Genomic DNA, 17,024 nt, shown 5'->3' with positions numbered 1-17,024 from the left:
CCGGGACTGGCTTGGGTGCTCCTCACGTTTCATCTTCACGGAAACCCTACCAGAGTGCTGCCATTTTAAAGGTTCGGCACTTGGCACTTGAAGTACAGAGAAGTGAAGCGACTTGCTGCAGGCCACACAGCAAGAAAGCAGCAGTGCCAGGATTTGAACGGGGTCAGCGAACACTCTTATCAGTGACTTCCCTTTACAAACCGTCCAAGGGGGAGTGTGAGCTAAGGGTGGGTGGGGAACGGCTGGGGCAGCAGCAGGGTCTGAGCTGCCAGGTGGACGTTGTCATGATGGTTTAGGTAGGACTGGCAACCATCTGGCTCGGACCAGGGGAGAAACAGAGGGCAGGGGAAGGAGGGCAATCTGGAAAGAGACTCTGGGTGTGGAATGGCAGTAGCTGGTGGCTGGGCAGGTGTGGCAGTGTGGACCAAGGTGGAGTTGACGGCTCCACCCGGAGCTTGGGGAATGAGCCAACCAGATTCATCAGCTGCTATCTTGACTGGCTTGCCTTGGCTTTTTTGCTTCTTCAGAAAGATGGCAGAGGTCTATGGGACATGTTTGGGGCTCCTGACATTGCTATACTCTAGCTGCTGAGAATATCCTCTGGGGCTGGCTGGGAGAAGGTGTATGTACTCAAAGGAAGCCTAGAGCTGGACCACAGACTTGAATCCAGAGCCCTTAGATGATTTGAAGACTCCGGTAGCTCACTCGGGATTGTATGCTTTAACTTTTTCTGACCTACCGCCTTACAGAAGATCTCTCTACCTCCCAAGGGCTATAAAAGACGATTGGGCAGGACAGAGAACCTCAGATGTGTGGGGCTGGGGTCTCTGGGCTAGTTTAGCTACTCTGTCAAGCCCATTAGGGGAGGCTGGCTGGGGCAGGCTCAGGTCTGGACACTGGGCTCCAGGATGTGCTAGAACGTTGGTCATGCCTTCTTTATTTTGGGCCTTACTTTTCTGACCTGGGACCTGTCCTCTCACCCCAGCGGTTGGATAGCCAGGGTGGTCTTGCCAGGGGCTAGAAAGAAAAGTAATGCACACTCAGCTCCAGGGTTCAGGCCGGTCCCCAATAGCATCTTTTTCATACCAAGCTCTTCCGTTCTTCCAGCCATGCTTACAAAGTGCCAGGCCCTGGCTGGCAATGTTACTCAGTGGTAGAATGTTTTCCCAGCATGCTTCACCTCACAGCCCAAGACCACGACACAGAACAGCACATAGTGCCAGGCAGACCCTGGCCTTTGGCCTGTGACATGGTGGTGACTCAAGGTTGGCAAGGTCCTAGCTTCCCGAAGCCCGCTGTGACAGACTGAAACACAAACAAAAACAAAAACTATCAACGCAATGCAAAAACAACAGAATGTTCTACAGGGACATAAATGAACAAACAAGTCCAAATCAAACTCCTAGTTTCAAGGAGAGACCAGAGAGGGCCTTCCTCAGGTGGCCAGGGGAAGTCAGGTCTCCTGGTACTGTGTCAGGTGAGCCCGGGGATTGGCTGATGAGTTGCCATTTTGCGAAGCCTAGGGAAGCTAGCCGGTGTGAGGGAGCAGAGTGCAGTAGGAGAGCACTGGGAAGTGAGAGAGAGGCCAGGTTGCGTGGAACTTTATGGGCTTTTTTAAGGCATGAAAACTTGCCTTTTAACTTTTATTTCATTCATTTGAGCCAATGTCAGCATGTTGAGCTGGTTTTGAACTCCTGAGCCCAAGTGATCAGTCCTGCTGGGCTGGCAGGTGTGTGACACCTGGTCCCGCCAGTGTGAACTGTGTCCCAAGAGCCCTGGGAAGCCTTTGAGAGATTTGAGCCTGGGCAGAATCAGTCTGGTTCACTGCTGTGCTGAAAGGAATCAAAAGGAGGGGGTGGGCTTCAATGCACCTTTGGCTAGGGTTCTGCCCCAGCTCTGGCTGAGTATCATTCCCTATCTGCTGAGACCTTCCCTTGACTCTTCCAGGCCACGGGTCCTAGTTGTTTCAGGGCCCCAGAGAGTATCTAGGATCTAGGAGCAGAGGATTGCCTGGAAGCCACAGGCAGGGGCTGGACAGTGGTACCAGAAGGCACGGGTGTGGCTGCCCTGCCTGCTCCCACTCCCTACGCAGGCCAAAGCCCTACCCCCACCCACATGGGGCTTTTGAATTAAGGAGTCTTAACTTTTTCTTTTAAATGGCAGCTCTGTGTACTGTACATGGTAATTAATACATTAGCATTTATGCAAAATACCATCACAGCCAGGCTGGCACGTCAGCTGCCTTCCTGAGCTGCAAAAATGTGAGCGCCCCGAGGTACCTCAGACAGGGCCCCCCCCCCCGCCCCCAGCAGACAGATCCGTTTGACCCACGTCATTTACTAACGTGTCTTGGGAGTCTGCGTGTATGCAATGCATTGGTCATATGGACCAGGGTGCATGCTGCTTCTGTGTGACTCTGGGGCATGCATGTGTCCTTGTATGAATACACATGTGTGCCTGTGTTTATATCACTAGAACATGTAGCATGTAGTGAGGTGTCTGTCTGGGCCTGTGGGGTGGCTTGGGCATGTGTGTGCATAGGACTCTGTGGTTTTATTTGTGTATGTTTCAATCGTGCGTGTCTGTATGTATGTGTTTCTGTGCCTGTGCCTGTGTGTGTGTGTGTGTGTGTGTGTGTGTGTGTGTGTGTGTGTGTGTGATTAACATCTTGGCATGCTTATGTGCGTGTCTATCACTGTGTATTTTATTTGGTGTTGGCTATTCGTACATGCATTCATGTCTATATCTGTACTGTACTTTAATGTTGTCTATGTGCAGTGACATATATATGTATACATATATACATATATATTTTATATATTCATGTTCACATGTATCTATCATGACATCTCATGTACAAACACCTCTGGGGGTAGTTGAGTGTGTCTATGGGAACTGAGATTTATTTCTGTGTATGCCTATATGGGTTTGTATATGTCAATGTGTATTCCTATGTCTGTCTAAAATGTGTGTTTGTGTGTGTGTGTGTGTGTGTGTGTGTGTGTGTGTGTAAGTGTGTTTAACTCTCTAGAGCCATCATGAAGAGGAATGGAACACCCTGGAAATGGTAACATCTGGATTCAAATCCCGGCCCCATCTCTTGCTAGCTTGTGACCTTGGGAAAGTCAGTCCATCTCCGGAACCTGAGTGACTGAAGACTGATGAACCACTACTATAACGGTGGTAACACACACCCACCGGCCACTGGGCAGCCGCAAATGCACCAAGAGACAGGCAGTGGCAACCTGGTCCTCATAGAGAGGGTCCAGGCCAGCACATGCTGTGCTATAGAGAAGATGGGAATAGAAGGTGGGGCTGGAGGAGGTTTCTGTGTTAAGGGGCATCTTGGAGGGGGGTTAGTTTAGCAGACACAGACTGGGAAGAACAGGCCATCTCTTGGGAGTTGAGAGTCAGAACCAGTATCACCTTCTTCCCCCATTTAGAGTGAATACAGACCAAGGTGAGGGGGACGGGTGGCTGGAGAGGACTCCCAAAGGCTGTGGGTCCTGAGGATGATGGGGAGCTGCTGTGTTCCTTCCTCACAGAAGAACGTTACTTCACTTGTTTGTGAACAAGAGCTGGGAGGGACACAGTAGCCAGTGTGCTGGGAGACAGCAAGGCCACTGCCACTGTCAGGGGAGAGTGGGAGGAGTGTAATGAGGTGTCCTGAGGTGGATTAGAAATGACATTTACGGGGCTGGGGATTTAGCTCAGTGGTAGAGCGCTTACCTAGGAAGCGCAAGGCCCTGGGTTCGGTCCCCAGCTCCGAAAAAAAAGAACCAAAAAAAAAAAAAAAAAAAAAAAAGAAATGACATTTACTCCGTTCACTCTTCTGTCCATCCATCCCCACATGCAGACACTGAGAGACCAAGAGGAGCAAGATGGAACTTTGCTATAGGCAGAGGTAAAGTCAGGTGGAAAGGCCAGAGGCAAGGCATGGTGGAGCCTGAGAAAAATTATGAAAGGCTCTGGAAAGGGGGAGCTTGCAGGAGACGGGAGGGAACCAAGGCCCCATCATGCAAGGCCTCGGAGTGGGTTGGGGCGGACACATGTTGGAAGGACAGCAGGACAGAAGGACAGTAGGAGGACAGGGTTGGATGTGTTTGCTTGGAGGAAACCTCTTCTTGTTCATCTCCAGTCGAGGGCTCCCTGGTCTTTCTTCTGAGCTGAAAAGTAGGGCGGTCCCTAGTGATGATCCGTACGGTTGGCCAGACATCTCAGTCCTCAGGGAGCTTGCTACATTGTGAGGAAGCAGGCAGGCACGGAAACAGACCCTGCTGGGCAGGGGATGCCAGGCCCTGTGGCAAGTTCTCAGGTAATATTTGTTGAGTGGTTTATGGATCAAATGGAGACTACCTTCTGCTGTGGATGGAGCAGGGTCCTACCACAGGGGATTAGGGAGACTCAAAGCTGGACTCCAGAGGACGGCAGGGCATAAACCGTGTGAAGGAAGATAATGGACTAAGTTGGGGGTATGACATCATTGAGGGCTGGCTGACCTCATCTGAGTTGCTGCAGTAGTGTGGATAGTGAGGTGTGGACAGGCTTGAGGGTCAGGGAGAGGCGCTTAGATCTCCCCTTGTCCCTTTGGACTATGGAATCACAGAACGTAGGGTTGGTTTGTATTTTTTTAGAGTCCTACATCCTAGATTGAGAGGGAGGACAGGCTGGTTTAACAGCAACAGAGGTGGAACCATTGCAGCTTTGGTAGCCCAGATTGGCCTTGAACTTCCAGTGTATCTCGAGCTGGCCTTGAACTTGTGATTCTTCTGCCTCCTGATACCATCATATCTGGATGTTTACTGTTTTCTGAAGCATGGATTTATAAGCCAGCACTGAGCATGTAGCCACAGTCTGACCACTGCTTTGCACCCTGCCTTTATCTCACCCAGGTCAAGGCGCTTGGCTTGGCAGAGCACTAAAGTTGTTCTTAGGTAAGAAGCCACAGTGTTTGCCGGAGGAACAGTGGATGGGGGCGGGGCTCTTTGTTTCACCTCCTGGGATGCAGGGTCCCCTCAGGGTACTGAAGGGTTGCTTTCCGGCTGCTTCCCCGCACCGCACCGCACCCCCCCCCCCCCCCCCCGCACAGGAGCAGTGGGAGGAGGGTGAGGACAAGGACGAGGAGGAGCTCATGTATTTTCATGCAGCAGCCTCGAAGCTCAGCCACAGTCCCAGCTCACAGGGGCCCGGAGGCCGCTCTGGGGTGGGCCGACCCTTCCTGCAAGCAGACGCTCTGCTATTGTTCAAAATGGAATTGGTCCCAGGAAGCTTGGAGCCTTCGAAAATCGCTATGAATTTTGCAAAACAGCTCCGAGGCGATAAAGCATGTCAGAAGACTCAAATGTGGAAAACCCTATCTAGAAACTCCGCTCTGGACAGGCATGGCTCCTGGAGGAGAGACTGGGGCAGACATTCTGGCCCCAAGCGCCCTTCTGCTGTAACCCCGGAAGGTACCCAGCCATTGCAGAAACGGAGAAAAGCCCCTGAGTCTCCTCAGCCCCCTTCAGTCTGATTGGTCTGGTGTTCTTGCCTTTGGGCCCCTCACAAAGCACTCCCTAGCCTTCTCCCAGTGCACCTATAATTCTTTTGAAAGCAGCTTTATCATTTTGTTTAAAAAAAAAAAAAGGATACATATGCTCATTGCAAAAAGGAAAAAAAAATCAGACAATATGGAAAAGTTCAAAGAAAAAAAAAAAACCGTAAAAACCACCTCAGACTCTATCAGCCAGAGATAACCACATAACATTTTGGTGAAGGTCCCTCCAGACTTCTATCTGTGCATAAATAATACACAAATAGCGTCTACGTATGCAGTTCCACCTCGAGCGAGATCAGATGACACATGCTGTTCTGTCACCTGCCCCCCCACCACACACACTCGGCAATATGTCCTGGACATCCCGCATGTCAGTTCCTGTGGACCCACCTCACAGACTTCATGCCTGCTAGTATGCCCGGATCGCCTGGTCCATGTGTCTGCTCTACTACCTTTCCCCTTGTCCCCAAGTCCCCAGTCGATGGAGATGGAAGTATTTCCAATTGTTTTGCTTATACGAATCCCTACAGTGAATGTCTGCAGGCTTATCTCTGCTTATTTCATTTATACTGTAGATGTCGTATAAGTGAGATCCATATTCTAGCCCAATACAGGGAGTTGGAGATACAATGTACAGAACTGACTTGGTCAGTCTTTGCTCTTACGGAGTTTACGATGTTGTGGCGAGACAGGACAGGGAGTACAGTGATTTTGTTTTGTTTTTATTTTTAGCGAATGTATATATTAAGCAGTCACATGAATATTTACCCAATTAGCACCCGATCCGATCCATTGTACCAGGGAAAAGCAAGGAGAGAACAGAACTAGAAAGGTCTCCCTCGTCTTGGAGTCAGGGAGGCGTCTCCGAGCAGGTGATGGAGGAGAGGCTTAGGTGTAGCTCGGTGGTAGAGGGTCCACCTAGCATGTGTGAGGCCCTGGGTTGGATTCCTAGCATCTCAAAAGGAGAAAGAAGGCAGATGAGTGGACAGGAAGCAGAGGGTAAGGTTTCCATGACAAACATGCAGGGATTTCCTACAACAGGAGTGGCTGGGTCTGAGAATAAGCAGAGCTGGGGTTTGTTACATAGTGTCAATCGCACTCCGGGAAGGTTTGGAGAATTTACAATGCCATATAGGGTGCTCTTCCTGGCGACCCACGAAGGGTCCTTCAGCCTGCTAGCACAGAGAGGGCTAAGCCCAGCAATCGCACGCAGGAAGTGAGCAGCTCGGCCCAAGTCATCATCTTTCTCATTATCTTTGCCAATCTAATCAGTGAAAAATGATATTTCATCTTTGTTTTTAGCCAATGTGTCCTCCCCCCCCCCCCTTTTGGACTCTGCAGGAAATTGAACTATCAGGAGGTGGAGGTGTGGTGGAAATGAACCATCCTTCTTGAACTACCTTTGTCAAAAAACTTCTGACAATCTGTTGGGGAGGGAGGAAATGCCAGGAGTCTCCAGCCTGCATGTGTGAGTAGCTCCCATCCTTGGAGTAGAGCCCCTGGGTCTTAGAGATGACTCTGAGTCCCAAGTGGCTGCAGGTTACCAAGGGCATGCGCCAATCAGAGCTGACAGAGGTGAGTGAGCGCCGGGTGGGGGGTGGGATGGGATTGGAACCTGTGTAGGCCAGCAGGCATTGTCCCTGTGGGGTGGCTAGGCAGGGGGTTGGGGGACTCAGGAGGCTGAATCCACATGCCATTAGGAGTGCTTAGAGATCCCAGGTGCTCCTGGATGATATTAATGCGGCTATATGAATATTAATAGCATGCCCATTAATATTAATGACAACAATAAACAAGTGTGAGGATTATTTTTAAAGAGGCCTGCTACTCCAGCTGTTGCCTCTCTTCATTAGGAAGCCTCTGAGGTCCTGGCCTTTTCCCTCCTCAGACCTCTGCCCGAGCAGAGCTCAGCCCAAAGTCTATTTTCCAATACTTTGGGTTGAAAAGGAATAGGTGGAAGAAACCCCAAGTTTCCTTCCAGGGAATTCTGGGCAATATGTGAGGGCAGGCAGGGAACCAGGAAGGCTTGTGTCAGGGCAGCCGCAGTGACTCCATTTCTGACTCTCTCTGGAGCAAGGCCTGAAGGTCCAGTCTTGAGTCCTCCAATGAGTGTGGTCAGGGGGTGCGCCAGGGGCCAATCCCTTGGAAGGTGGTTAAAGGGATCACCCCGTTAAAGCGGCCATGAATTATAGAAAAGAAGGGGGGGAGAAAGGCCCAGAATATCATATGTGTAAATAAAGTGGAGTGCCGGCCAGACATAAAAGCCAGCTGCCGAACTCTCGCGCCCACAGCGCCCCTTCGCCCGCAGACCCCACCTCCTGCCAAGTACCACAGCTAGTCACTTACAGACCCCCCTCCTTCAAAGGATCTGTTAATAAGTCAATGACGGAACATCTAAAGGGGAAAAATATTTCTCTTTATGTTGGAGATAATTGTCCCAGGGAAAAAAAAAAACAAAAAACAAAAAACAAAAAAAACAAACCTTTAATTACAACTCACATGGAGAAAGCTTGATTTGTGGGCGAAGCCCGAGTGCTGAGGAGCTGGGTGTAAAATATTTGTAATATTTAGGGAACCTAGAGTTTTACATAAAAGTAAACAGCATTGCCTGAAGGCACAATTTCCAGCAACACAATAAAATGTGCAGTGAATTTATGGCGGCCATCCATTAGCTCTTACCAAGGCAACGTCGCCCCTATCTGTCGTCCATCATTATAATAGAGGGTTAATGCACCGAATTTACATAAAAAAGTCATATTGTCTGCATGAATTATTTACACTCGAAGCTGTTTTTACAGCTTGGTTTCAAGCTGGATTCTGGGAGAGATTCTGCCAGTAAATTACTCTGTGGAGACCCTGGGTCTATAACCGTGCGCGGAGCCGGCAATGAAAAGAAAGGAAAATGGGCAGGCCCTGGCGGGTCGTTGGTGCCGACGCCTCTCAGGTGGGGGCTGGAGGCACCGGGGGAGGCTGGAGGAGGCTGTGGGTCCCTGCTGCAGATGGGGTTCTGCCTCTAAGCCCCAATGTGTTTATGGTCACTCTCTAGCTGCAGGGGCACTGGAGGCTTGCTACTGTTCTTGGAAGCATGGGGATTCTCCCGAGGCGAACGCTCCTCGCTCCTCGCATGGCCCCGGCGTCGAAGGTCTTTTAGGGATCGGGATCCTGGAGAGGAGAGAGTTCACTCCATTTGTTGGAGTTGGGCCTGTGTCAGCCATGTAAGGCCTCTACAGCCACTCTCTGCAGATGGGATGATGGCAGCCTGGAGGGCACTTACACAGGAGTCAGGAGGTGGGACCTGCTCACAACCCTGGCTGGCTGAGGGTGGGGTCGATGAGTTCAGCCTGGGCTACACAGTGAAGAGTCTATCTCAAGACAAGCAAAAGCCAGCGATATTAGTGGGGCAGCTCAGACCTGTGGGGAGGAGTAGGAGTCTCTGGAAGAACAGACTGGTTGCCATGTCTGTCCTCCTGTTTCCTAGATTCTTTAGTTAATTAGAAGCTGTTTTCAGTGGTTTGTCTGACGTGGGGTGGACTGTCTGGACCTGGGCTCCCCTGTTCTCTTTGCATTGGGGTTTGCAGTATTGCAAACAGCTTGTGTTTTTGCAAACCGTGGAGTTGCAAAGTTTTGGTTGTAGAGGGAAAGAGCTTGGCATTTGTTTGCTTTGTTTTCTGAGACAGGGTTTCACTATGTAGCCTTTGGCTGGCCTGGAACTCACTATGTAGACCAGGCTAGCCTCTACCGTTGGAGTGTTGGGATTAAAGGTGAGAGCCACCATGATTGGCAAGACCTGCATTTTAGTGTCACGTCAATGTCAGCTGCATAGTTCTGGGAGCTCAGCTTCCTCATTGGTGAACCCAAGTTCCTATTTATTTATTTGTGTGTGTGTGTGTGTGTGTGTGTGTGTGAGAGAGAGAGAGAGAGAGAGAGAGAGAGAGAGAGAGAGAGAGAATGTGTCATTAGGTAGCCCTGTCTGGCTTGAAACTTGCTATGTAGATCAGGCTGACCTCTAACTCAGAGATCTGATTTTGGAGCGCTGGGGAATCTCAACTCTCCTGTTCCCAGCCTGCCCCAAAGGAAGGGTGGGTGAGAGGCTCTAATGGGATGAAATGCTTTGGGAGGCTTGGGATGTGGCATAACCTAGGTCCTAGGAGGCAATGGGCTCTTCCGAGGGAAAAGTTGATATCAGGGGAAACAGGCACGTGAAAGGAGTGTAAGAGGGTGAGATGGAGATTTGAAGGGAGACGTCCCACAAGAGGCAGAAGAATACCAGGAGCTGAGGGCTACAGGGGGACAAGGAGCAAAGGGCAACAATCAAAGACTGAGACTGAGGGGAAGGGGGAGGAGAGGGAAGGAAAGGGAGGGGAGGGAAAAAGAGGAGAGGAAAGGGGAGGAGGAGAGGGGAGGGGAGAAGGGGGGGAGAAAGGGAGGAGAGGGGAGGAGAGGAGAAGGGGAGAAGAGGGGGATGGAGAGGGGAGGGGAAGAGAAGAGTGGGGAGGGGAAGAGAGGAGGGGAGGAAGAACCAGGGGAGGAGAAGGGAAGCGGGGAGGAGAAGGGGAGGAGAGGAGACTGTATTTGGTAAAGAGACTCAAGCTGCCTGGGGCTCTGGGCCACACTTCCTTGGACAGAGAAGAAGTTGGGCCAGCCTGCACAGGCTACCCTCAGCCTGGACCTGTTCTCTTCATCCAGTTCCTGGACCAGCTCCCTGCATCCAGTGTAAAAAATGTGGGGCTGCGTCTTCCTGCTTTTTCAGAGCTGGAGGCCCGAGCCCTGCCCCCAACTCCCTAGCACCTGGTCTGGGCCTGTGCTTGTTGTAGCTGTCACTGCACTTGGGTCTCCCTCTCCTAGAACAGCCACAGTGGGTCCCAGGGGCCTGGAGACAACAAATGACACCCTGCTGATGGGCTCCCTGCTTCCTGCCTGCCAGCCCGGTCTGCCATTCTGCTACGCACAGGCAGGTAATCACGCAAGGCCAGGGAACCTCTCCCTGCCCGTGGGGGTGTGATTTAAACCTGAACTCAGCTTCACTTCCTCTCATCCCCTGGGAAGCAAGATTTATATGATAAATTTCTCTGACTCGCTGGAAGCTGGCGTGTACACATGCGCTCTCGAGCACGTGCGTGCGTGCACACACGCACACACACACACACACACACACACAAAGGTAGCAGCTCACACGTTGCTAATTTCCCATTGATGCTGGCTTGTGTGTGAATACTTATGTACAAATGTACCCAATCCGCATGCCTGCCCGTTTTACACGTGATGTACGTCTATGCAGATGCAGCTCATGACCACAGGCTAAAGAAAGGAGGGAAGTTAACCGTTAATTAGAACAGCCAGGATAGAATGGGATGGGAGAAGCACTAGGGACACTGCAATTGTCAGAGACCCTTCAGGTTTCACTTGTCCTGTAGTATGAAGGCAGGGGGATTGGTCTCTTGCTGGAACATGTGTTCCTGTGTGTGAGTATATGAGCTTCTATCTATCATTGATTTATTTCTCTGAGTGTCTGGGAATGGGTGTTCCTGTGTCACAGCATTCGAGTGCTGGTCAGAAGATGATTTGTGAAGGTTGGGTCTCTCCTTTCATTGTGTGAGCCCCAGGGATTGAACTCAGTTTGTCAGGCTTGCCAGCAAGCCCCTTCACCCACTGAGCCATTTTGTGGGTCCTGAATTTCTTTTTAAATTAATTTTTTTTTTCAGAGCTGGGGACCGAACCCAGGGCCTTGTGCTTGCTAGGCAAGTGCTCAATCATTTCTTTCCTTCTACTGTGTAGTTCTCAGGGACGGATCTCAGCCTGTCAGGCTTGGTGGCAAATGCCCTTATCTATTGAGCCATCTTGCCAGCCCACTGTGTGCGTTTCGGTGTTTGCAAGCACGATGCCTTTGTTGAATGCTGAGGCTGACGGTCTATGACATGGGAAACTGTGGCTCATGGAATAGGTCTCAGACCTGGAATGGGTCGGTTGTACTGCCTTGCTACTGGCCTTGAGCAAGCTGTTGTCTCTCTCCTGGCTTTTACTTCTGCTGGCCCCCGTCTAGTCTCATTTTCTAGTCTGTGGTTTTGAGAGAGTTTCTCTGAGCCTTACTTTTAAGCTGGGCTGAGGTGTGTGTGTGTGTGTGTGTGTGTGTGTGTGTGTGTGTGTGTGTGTGTATCTTTCACAGAAGAGGATGCCCAATGTGCCGTGATTCTGGTGGGTGATCTGGGGGTGTCCCTGCTCTGTGAATATGTGAGGTAAGGCCCACAGACCATCCTCATTTATGGATGCTTGTATAATCCCTTTAGTCCTTGTTGTAGCTTGATCATTTCCACCAAAATTTATGTTGAACAATTATTTTTTGTTCCCTCCCTCTCTGAGAGGAGGTTCATGGTGCGTAGCTCAGGCTAGCATGGGCGTTCTATCTTCCTGTTTCATCCTCTCAAGTGTTGGGACTATGCATGAGTGTCAACATACCTAGTCTCATTTTAAAATTTATCCCTTACTCTGACTCTTAAAGAGACAGAAGCTAAATTTGACTGGCAACTAAAATGTGACCTCTGAGGGGCAATGGAGGTTTAATGACCATTGAGCTGGTCCCTGAACCTATGGGATTGAGACCTCACAGGAAGAGGGAGAGACTGCAGGGTACTCAGCCCCCCCCAAACCCTCCAGCCCCCCATCTCCCCCCAACACACACACACCCGTCAGCTCTGAGCTACCTGGGGACTCTGCAGAGTTCCTAACGGCGAGAACTTTACCAGAGGCAGCTGGCAGATCATTTTGTTGTTGATTTGAGACAGGACCTCTCTATGTAGTCCTGGCTGTCCTGGAACTTGCTGTGCAGACCTGGCTGGCCTTGAACTCAGAGAGGCCTTCTTGCGTCTTCCTCTCAAGTGGTGGGTTAAAGGAGTGCAGCACCATGTTTGTCAGACCCTAAGACCATGGATTAAGCAAACTTCTTTACAAATGACCTTGCTCGTGGTGTCAAGTCATAGTAGAGAAAGCAGATGTGGCTTCCTTCTTCCTGCTGTTTTAAGGTCTCTGTGCCTGGGCCACGTCTGGACACAGAGTACTCATGGCTAGGCTCATGGCTCTGTTGTTTATGGTTTCTCCACCAGATGGAGGCCAGCAAGGGGGCTCATGAGGGTAGGAGCTGCAGTCGGTTTGTTCATGAATGTGTCCGCACTGTTAAAGCTGTCTCTGGCAGAGAGTGGCGTGTGGATGCTTAGTATTAAAGATGAATGTTTGAATGGCAGTCCCTCAAATGGCACTCTTCTTGATGGCTAGGCCACACACCACTTGAAGTTACCACCGACTTCCCCCACCCCCTTTCTAATTCTTAAAGTTAGGATAAGGTTTCTCTCGTTCCCAAGTTACTTTCTGTCCTAGTTTTTATTTCTGTTGCTATGAAAAGAATGCACTGACATATCACCCCCCAAAACAACAGAAAACGAAACACACACACACACACACACACACACACACACACACACACACACAGGGGTGGGGAGGAGAAAGCATTTATCTTAGCTGATAGTTCCAGGTTACAGTCCATCACTGTGTCAAGGTAGGCAGGGACTTCAAGCAGCTGGCCGCATCACACCTATGGTCAAGAGCACAGAGAAATGAGTGCAAGCATATTCGTTTGCTTCTTTGCTTGTACTCGGCTCCATTTCCCAGTCTTACGCACTTTAGGACCTCTACGTAGGGAAGGGTGCCACCCATAGTAGACTGGGTCTTCCCACATCAGTTAACTTAATCAAGACAGTCTGCACCTCAACCCCCACTCAACCCCAGTTTGCAGGCCAACCTAATAAGGAGAGTCTCTCCCTGAGACTTTCTACCCAGGTAATTCTAATGTTGTCTCACATTGACTATTAAAACTAACCATCACACTTTCTTTTTTTTTTTTTAAATATTTTATTTATTTACTTTATGTATGTAAGTACACTGTAGCTGTCTTCAGACACACCAGAGGAGGGCATCAATCCCATTACAGATGGTTGTGAGTCACCATGTGGTTGCTGGGATTTGAACTCAGGACCTCTGGAAGAGCAGTCAGTGCTCTTAACCGCTGAGCCATCTCTCCAGCCCCCATCACACTTTCTAATATGCTAATTCGACTCAGTCATTTAAGACACACACACACACACACACACACACAGGCACACACACAAGCACACATTTAATTTTGGAGTTGTATTTTGTTCTTGGCATCCTCATGGTGTGTGTGTGTGTTTATGTGTGTTTACAGGATCTTGCTACGTGGCCCAGGCTAACCTTGAATACAGAGCCTCCCGGCCTCCCCAGTGCTAAGATACAAGTGCATGCTATTGTGCCTGGATTGTGGGTCTGATCTGCCCAGTGATACCTCCCAATACTTAGTGTGGTGTTGGGAGACAGTAGGTGTTTCAGCCACAGTCACCAGCTAGGCAGGCAGGCTTCTGTGAGTCACAGGGGGCTGAGTGGACTCACGGTGTTTAGTGTAAGTGTGCTTGTGGGCATGGTTGTCAGTGGTTGCAGTTGTGAGTATGCGGGTGACTGGGATTGCAAACATTCTGTGCTTGCTCCAGCACACTGTTTCCACAGGACAGGTTTCTGATGGAGGCTTCAGGTTATGGCCTTCTGTTTGGCTGGGCTCAGAGTTTATACACAGGCTTATAGGTGATTTCCTCATCAATCTAAAGGAATCTTTCCCTGCACTGGTTGTCCCCATGGTGGCCATAGGCCTGAGTTCCAGAGCTAGCCCCAGAAGTATATTTCCTTTTAACACTGGGAAGTCTGTGCCCCAGTCTTCCAGAAGTTCTACAAACAGCAGCCTGGTTTGACTTCCCAGGATGAGCACGTCATAGGAAGGGTCAAATAGTTGTCACTGCTGGATGGGGGCAGCAGGTGCCAGCTGGCCCTGTGCCTGACTAGTGGAGGGGTCAACGGCTTAGCATTAGGAGTTGTGTTAATTAGTGTTCTCTAGAGGAACAGAAACAATACCATATATGGTATTGTTACCATATATATATATATATATACATATATATATATATATATATGTAGAGAGAGAGAGAGAGAGAGAGTTTATTAGAGTAGCTTATAGGCTGTGTTCCATCAATAGTTATCTCTAAGAATGTGAGCATTGTTCATTCCACAACTGTCCCACTCTGGTGCTGGAGTCCCAGAGAAGTCCCAGAGAGCTGCAAATCTTCAGTTTACATTGGGATCCAGAAGAAGTAGGTTCAGCCCAGGAATGCCTCAGTAACGAGATAGGTGAACCTGCTAGACAGAGTGAGGGCAAACAGGCAAAAGGGGGAAGCTTCCTTCTTCCATGTCCTTTTACGTGGGTTGCCCCAGAAGATGTGGTCCAGATTTGGGGTGGGTCTTCCTACCTCAAAGGACCCAACCAAGAATACCCTCACAGGCGTGCTCAGTTGCTAGGGTTTCAGTCTAGATGGTCATGTTAGCAACCAGGCTTAGCCATCATAGGAACCTGAGATGCTAGTGCAAAGAGTGTTTGCAAGCCGGGACGAGGGGCTCATCACCCTGTTTCCATGGTGAGCTGGAATTGGTACCAGGCTATAGTCCCTTCCTAGTTGAGGGTGGTGGGCACAGAGCTGCTGGGAGGAGGATGGGGCGTGGCCCTCCTGTGAAGGACATAGATGATGCTTCTCTGAGTGGAGCTTGGATCACAAGCCAAATGTAGCAGGTTGAGTGTCAGGTATCACTTCCCACCAGTCAGTGTTGAGTATGGGATGTCCAGGGTCTGACTGAGCTGGGCTTTCCTATTATAGTGACCTACTATAATAGGGTGACCTTGGAGGGGCTTTGTTACCTCTCTGTACCTCAGGTTCCTCAGAAGTAGGAACATTGATTTTTCTTGTATTCTCGTCGGGGAATTAAGCTCTCATCACTATTGTAATCGACATTAAACAAAACCAAAACCAAAACAACAGAATTTAATAGGCATGGTGGCACATATCTGGAATCCCAGGGGCAGAAGCAGGAGGATTGCTCTAAGTTCAAGTCCTGCCTGGTCTATGTAGTGTGCTCCAGGCAAATCAGGGTTTCTTAATGAGACCCTATCCTGCCCAAACAAAACAACAGAAACAATCAAAACCAAATGAAAGAGGATGCCCAGGGCTAGGAGGGGAGACTGTCCTAGTAGGAATCCAAATAGAAAAGACCAAAGGAGATCAGTGGATAAAGGCACTTGCTGCTAAGCTTAGTGACTTGAGTTCTGTCCTCGGAACCCACATGTTGGACAGAGAGAACTGATCCCCACCAGTTGTCCTCTGATAAAGAATGAACAAATAAATAAATGCTTACAAATTGAATTAAAAACAAAGAGCCAAGCTTTGAGCAGATGTTGGGTGGGTGTCAGGGTCTGGCATGCATGAGGGAGTCTGATGCTCAAGAGGGAAGGCCAGCGTGGCTTCACCAAGACTGGGCACATGCTTCAGGTTGTTAGCTAAAGGACTGGTAGGTGAAATCCTACCAGAAAGCTAGGAAGGGCCATAAAGGAGGCTTAGAGTGCCCAGTGTATGCTGGGTCACACACATGGTCTGCCTAATCCCCACAAGCTTGTGTCCTAGATGTGGTTGTCTACGTTGGGAGATGATTTCCCAAAGGAGAAATGAAATCCCCGGGAAAATAAGTGAGCTGGGATTCGAACCTAGCCTCATCTAACCTTTGTACCCTGTCATGGGTAAGGTGACCCACGGGGACATCAGAGACTCCTGTGAGGGCACAGGAGCCCTCCCCTCAGCCTGCTGCTGAGCCACCATAATTAGAGGGATAATGTTTGAATCAAAGGAGGGGACCACCCTCCAGCTTCAATCTTTGCAGTGCTTCTGTGTAGTCTCTATATATTTGAAGGTCGGGTGCCATTTTCTGTTTGTTTTTCATAGCCCTGGCTGGCTTCATCTTATCACCTAGCCAAAGATGGGTGGTATTCTGTTTAAGCTCCACCCCCACAGCTACCTGGCATTAGCCAGGTATGCTCCGCCCCCCAGTTGCCTGGCAACAGCCAGCTGTGCCTGCCGCTATAAAAGGGGCTCCTTGCCCCTTCCTCCCTCTCTCATCCTCTCTTGCCCTCTCTTCCCCCTCTTGCTCTTTGTTCTTTTCTGTTCTTGCCCCCTGTCCCCCCTCCACGTGTCCATGGCTAGCCGCCTTTCCTCTCTTCTACTCTTCTCTCATTAAACCTTCCACGTGGAACCATGATGTTAGGGTGTCTTCTGTCGGGGCACAGGCCGAGATTTAAATCCTAACCAAGACGATCTTGAACTCCTGATCCATCCGAGTGCTGGGAGCAGGATCATAGATAGACTTGTCCCACCGTACCTGGTTTATGTAGTTCTGGGGGTCGAACCTAGGGTTTCCTGCATCCTAGCCAAACGCTCTACCAATGAAGCCGCAGCCACAGCCTTTCTCTTTCTTTCTGAGTCTGGTCTTGGCATTCCATCCAGAGCAGGCCCCAAATGACATTTTTTTTTTTTTTGTTGTTGTTCTTTTTTTTTTT

General features: G+C 49.9%; 1 long non-coding RNA gene across 8 annotated transcripts in view; it reads left to right on the top strand.

Annotated features, from left to right (window-relative positions):
• The window catches only part of LOC102548116 (uncharacterized), a 136,631-nt gene that overhangs the window by 36,518 nt on the left and 83,089 nt on the right, over nucleotides 1-17,024 (top strand). The gene's annotated exons all lie outside the window — the stretch shown is intronic.

Source organism: Rattus norvegicus, chromosome 5 (genome assembly GCF_036323735.1).
Source record: "Rattus norvegicus strain BN/NHsdMcwi chromosome 5, GRCr8, whole genome shotgun sequence".
Lineage (NCBI taxonomy): Eukaryota > Metazoa > Chordata > Mammalia > Rodentia > Muridae > Rattus > Rattus norvegicus.
Note: the sequence above shows the minus strand (reverse complement) of the source record. Positions and strands in the feature narration are given on the sequence as shown.